Source organism: Bos mutus, chromosome 19, assembly GCF_027580195.1.
Source record: "Bos mutus isolate GX-2022 chromosome 19, NWIPB_WYAK_1.1, whole genome shotgun sequence".
Taxonomy (NCBI): domain Eukaryota; kingdom Metazoa; phylum Chordata; class Mammalia; order Artiodactyla; family Bovidae; genus Bos; species Bos mutus.
Genome location: NC_091635.1, coordinates 61,692,444 through 61,698,719, shown reverse-complemented (window position 1 = coordinate 61,698,719; position 6,276 = coordinate 61,692,444). Strand labels below are relative to the sequence as shown.

At 33.6% G+C, this 6,276-nt stretch overlaps 1 pseudogene; it reads right to left on the bottom strand.

The window, feature by feature from the left end:
- Window positions 1-3,016: 3,016 nt before the first annotated feature.
- LOC102266425 (olfactory receptor 4A15-like) lies at window positions 3,017-4,357 on the bottom strand (annotated as a pseudogene).
- Window positions 4,358-6,276: the final 1,919 nt, after the last annotated feature.

Here is a 6,276-nt window from a genome sequence, read left to right as displayed (position 1 = left end):
TAGGAAAATGAGTAAGATATGGTTGTTTTCCCATATTTACATCCTGTTAATTCAGATTATTTTATAAATTTAGTCTCCTTATGATAAATATTTTCAACTTTGAAATATCATTCTACTTCAACATTTACATTCTAAGCAATATTAGCACAATAATATATGCTTCTTGCAGAAACAAAAGCAAGATAAATATTTCAAATATAAATATGGGTTATATTGTGTGGAGAGAAATGTACAATAATTAATTTCATATTACTAATATTGTTTTTCTGAAATTTATAATGCATCCTATTAATTCTGAAATTATTTAAAAAGAAACATGAGAGTTTTACTTCTTCTTTTCCAATTTGATTCCTTTTATTTCTTTTTCTGCTCTGATTGCTGTAGCCAAAACTTCCAAAACTATGTTGAATAGTAATGGTTGGGCACCCTTGTTTTGTTCCTGACTTTAGAGGAAATGCTTTCAATTTTTCACCATTGAGGATAATGTTTGCTGTGGGTTTGTCATTATAGCTTTTTATTATGTTGAGGTATGTTCCTTCTATTCCTGCTTTCTGGAGAGTTTTTATCATAAATGGGTGTTGAATTTTGTCAAAGGCTTTTCTGCATCTATTGAGATAATCATATGGTTTTGTTTTTCAATTTGTTAATGTGGTGTATTACATTGATTGATTTATGGATATTGAAGAATCCTTGCATCCCTGGGATAAAGCCCACTTGGTCATGGTGTATGATCTTTTAATGTGTTGTTGGATTCTGATTGCTAGAATTTTGTTTAGGATTTTTGCATCTATGTTCATCAGTGATATTGGCCTATAGTTTTCTTTTTTTGTGGCATCTTTGTCAGGTTTTGGTATTAGGGTGATGGTGGCCTCATAGAATGAGTTTGAAGTTTACCTTCCTCTGCACTTTTTTGGAAGAGTTTGAGCAGGATAGGTGTTAGCTCTTCTCTAAATTTTTGGTAGAATTCAGCTGTGAAGCCGTCTGGACCTGGGCTTTTGTTTGCTGGAAGATTTTTGATTACAGTTTCAATTTCCATGCTTGTGATGGGTCTGTTAAGGTTTTCTATTTCTTCCTGGTCGAGTTTTGGAAAGTTGTACTTTTCTAAGAATTTGTCCATTTCTTCCTCGTTGTCCATTTTATTGGCATATAATTGTTGATAATAGTCTCTTATGATCCCTTTGTATTTCTATGTTGTCTGTTGTGATCTCTCCAGTGTCATTTCTAATTTTATTGATTTGATTTTTCTCCCTTTGTTTCTTGATGAGTCTGGCTAATGGTTTGTCAATTTTATTTATCCTTTCAAAGAACCAGCTTTTGGCTTTGTTGATTTTTGCTATGGTCTCTTTTGTTTCTTTTGCATTTATTTCTGCTCTAATTTTTAAGATTTCTTTCCTTCTACTAACCCTGGGTTCTTCATTTCTTCCTTTTCTAGTTGTTTGAGGTGTAGAGTTAGGTTATTTATTTGACTTTTTCTTGTTTCTTGAGGTGTGCCTGTATTGCTATGAACTTTCCCCTTAGGACTGCTTTTACTGTGTCCCACAGGTTTTGGGTTGTTGTGTTTTCATTTTCATTCGTTTCTATGCAAATTTTGATTTCTTTTTTTGATTTCTTCTGTGATTTGTTGGTTATTCAGCAGCGTGTTGTTCAGCCTCCATATGTTGGAATTTTTAATAGTTTTTTTTCTCCTATGGGCCAAAGATCTAAATAGACATTTCTCCAAAGAAGACATACAAATGGCTAACAAACACATGAAAAAGATGCTCAACATCACTCATTATCAGAGAAATGCAAATCAAAACCACTATGAGGTACCATTTCACACCAGTCAGAATGGCTGCGATCCAAAAGTCTACAAATAATAAATGCTGGAGAGGGTGTGGAGAAAAGGGAACCCTCTTACACTGTTGGTGGGAATGCAAACTAGTACAGCCACTATGGAGAACAGTGTGGAGATTCCTTAAAAAACTGGAAATAGAACTGCCTTATGATCCAGCAATCCCACTGCTGGGCATACACACTGAGGAAACCAGAAGGGAAAGAGACACGTGTACCCCAATGTTCATCGTGAGCACTGTTTATAATAGCCAGGACATGGAAGCAACCTAGATGTCCATCAGCAGATGAATGGATAAGAAAGATGTGGTACATATACACAATGGAGTATTACTCAGCCATTAAAAAGAATACATTTGAATCAGTTCTAATGAGGTGGATGAAACTGAGACTATTATACAGAGTGAAGTAAGCCAGAAGGAAAAACATAAATACAGTATACTAACGCATGTATATGGAATTTAGAAAGATGGTAACGATAACCCTGTGTACGAGACAGCAAAAGAGACACTGATGTATAGAACAGTCTTATGGACTCTGTGGGAGAGGGTGGGAAGATTTGGGAGAATGTCATTGAAACATGTGAAATGTCATGTATGAAACGAGATGCCAGTCCAGGTTCAGTGCACGATGCTGGATGCTTGGGGCTGGTGCGCTGGGAAGGCCCAGGGGATGGTATGGGGAGGTTGGGAGGAGGAGGGTTCAGGATGGGAGCATATGATTTAAAAAAAAAAAAAGAAAGAAAAAAAAAAAGAAAAATAGACTAAGCAAAAAATGTTAAAAAAAAAAAAGAAACATGAGAAAATCTTCCAATAACTTAAATAAATTTATAATATTAACTATGGCTTAACTTTTTTTTTTTTTTTAGCTTAACTCTTATATAGCACATAAACCTATAGTCAAAATAGAGATATTTTAGATTCCAAAATGATACATACTTTCATAAGAAAATGTGAAAATCTCAACAACATATTTCAAAGAATATATATACTAAGAACTATGGAATTATGAAAATCTTGATAATATATTTTATTCATCAGAAGTATTCATATAATAGATGATTTCATCATGTCCAAATTAATAAAACGTGACGGAAAATTTAATACACTTAAATATCACACAAGGCATTCCTAAAAAAAGAAAAATTCTTCATTGAAAATGGGTCATACATTTCCCAGCTGTCTCATTTTCTTTCTCTGGTCCAAAGCTTTTTTATTGCATTTTTCATCTCACTATTTCTCAGAGTATAAATTAGAAGGTTCAAGCATAGGTGTGATAACGGTGTAAAACACAGTCAAGGATTTATCAATGGGTAATGTGGAAGGTGGTCTCACATAAAGAAAAATATAGGGCACAAAGAAGAGGAGCACCACAGTGATGTGGGAGCCACAGGTGGATAATGCTTTGTGCCACCTTCCTGACTAACATTCTTCAGAGAGTGCAGAATGACCCCATAGCATATGAATAAGAGTGTAAAGATGATCACAGATATTGCCCTATCATTGACCACCACTGTGAGGGCAATAATATGAGTGTCAGTGCAGGCAAGTTTTAACAGGGGGTACATGTCACAGATGAAATGGTCAATGACACTGGGGCCACAGAAGGGAAGGTTGTAAACAAAGAGAGGATGAAATATACCATGTATACAGGGTTATTGTTACCATCTTTTTAAATTCCATATATATGCGTTAGTATACTGTATTGGTGTTTTTCTTTCTGGCTTACTTCACAATAACCCTGTATATGAGACAGCAAAAGAGACACTGCTGTATAGAACAGTTTTTTGGACTCTGTGGGAGAGGGACAGGGTGGGATGATTTGGGAGAATGGCACTGAAACATGTATAATATCATATATGAAATGAGTTACCAGTCCAGGTTCGAGGCACGATACTGGATGCTTGGGGCTGGTGCACTGGGATGACCCAGAGGGATGGTATGAGGAGGGAGGGGGGAGGAGCGCTCAGGATGGGGAACACATGTATACCTGTGGTGGATTCATTTTGATATATGGCAAAACCAATACAATATTGTAAAGTAAAAAAAAAAAAAAGATATATACCATGTAAAAACCCACCAACCCAGGCCAACAGCAGCAGCAGAACACACACTTGCTTATTAATGATTGTCAAATAATGCAAGGGTTTGCAAATGGCCATGTAATGGTCATAAGCCATGACCACCAGAAGGCATATATCGGCACCACCAAAAAAGTGCCATATAAAAAGGTAGGTCATGCAAGCTTGGAAGGAAATAGTTTTCTTTTTAGACAGTAAGTCCTTAATCATATCTTGGGTGACTGTAGTAGAATAAACAGCATCTATAAATGATAGGTAGCCAAGAAAGAAGTACATAGGGGCATCCAGGGTTGGGCTGACCATCACTGTCACAATAATGAGTAGGTTGCCCAACATGGTCACAATGTAGATGAGCAAGAACAAGACAAATAATATTTTCTGACCTTGGTTGTTCTGAGTGAGCCCCAAGAGGACAAACTCAGTTACACTGTTCCTTTGTTTCATAGGTCCTTATGTACATCTTATGTTCCAGATAAAAGTACCTGTAAATATAATTATTATGAGAAACTTTCTGAAATCTTAAGATATTTTTTTCATTCATTCATTCAATCAATAGGTTGTATGGTTTTTATGCCTTGGTATTTTCAGAAAACATATTTCAAAGTTGATTAAAACATCATCCCTAACCTCAAAAATCTTACAGACTAATGGAGAAGAAGTATTTAAGTGGGAAGAAATATTTAAGTATATGTGGGAAAAGGACACATTTTTTAATGTAAATGAGGTGCCACAATTACCTTTCCAACTGAAAACTAACAAAATTCTATGCATAGTTAATATCTTATACAAAGCTGAATATTGATCAAAGTTTTAATAATGAAGTAAAGCAAGATTTTCCTTATTTTATTTTTCATTTATTAAAGTGATGACTGTCCATTATAGTGGTGGAAGGATCTTCTAAATCAATTTATTGAAATTGCAAGTAGATATATTTAACAGTTTCATCTTATTCAAGGAGTCAGGAAAATAAAACACAACATCAATTAAGAAAAGTAAAATAATTCAAATAAAGATTTATATTTTAGAGTATATACACATAATTAATATTTGTACACAGTGAACAAAAATGTAAAATGAGTAAAAATATAAGCAATTAAAGAAAAAATAAATGATCAACAAATATGTGATAGGATGCTATAGCCCACACATGAACAGAAACCAAACAAAAAAGCAAAAAAAAAAAATTCCATTTTTCATTCATTCAATCATTCATTCATAGTATTCTATTGATAACATAAATGATAAATGTGTTATTTGTATCCAAATAAAGTTAAATTAACTTCAATGCAATGTATATATAGAGATACCTAATTTATATACATGAAAATAATAAATAATTTAGTAAATGCTGTCTACTAGGTTCAAAACATTTTGCTAATACTTTACACATGTTTTCTCATTTAATCTTCAAATTAGTTATGATAAGACATTTTATGGCTAAGATAAAGCAAAATATAATTTTCTTAACAATATACTGCTTGTTGTCATAAAGCCTAGATTTGAATCCAAGAAAACAACTTTACAGCTGATATATGATTCTTATGTCTGAATTTCTCATGGAGCTAAATGATTTATTCAATAAAATCCTAGATAATAGCAAGTGATAGCAGTATACTTAGGGAGAGCCTCTGGGTCATAATTTTTAAAGAGAAATAGCATCCTGTGTTCCTCAGAAGACCTGTGCCCTGAGCATAGGCATCGTCAACAGACTACATCTAATGTAGGACTTTAAAAAGTTTTTTTCTAACAGTAAGTCTTCAAAACGTATTTGCTTTCCTTGAAAGATGAGTAGAGATGGAATTATCTGCTGTAGCACTTTCTCTGGTTGAAAATTTCTATCCCATTGTAGATAGGAAAATTATTGCTTTCTTGGAATGCTTCCAGAGAGAAGGGGTCAATCCCTTAACAAAATGTCTTGGTTTCATCACCTCATCCTTGAGAAAATTATCAGCATCATCCCTAGCACAAACACCAACACCACCCCTGTGGACAGAGCTGCTCAGAAACAAATGGACTTGTATGCATATATATATATATATATATATATATATATATATATATATATATAGATAGATAGATAGAGAGATAGAGAGAGAGAGAGATTCTGTGTGTGTATGTGTGTATAATCAAACTCATTGCTTTCATTAAATAATTAGAATCATTAACTTATCAAAATAGAAAATCACCACATAAATTCTTTCTCAAAGATGATTAGTAGTATAGAAGTAATGTTAAAGGAAATTAGTAGAACAGGAAAGCAGAAATATATATAGTACATAAACACACAGAGAAAACTGTATAAAAAAGGGAAATAAAAGTTATTTTTAAAACGCTCCTTATACATATTAGACACTCCTGTACCT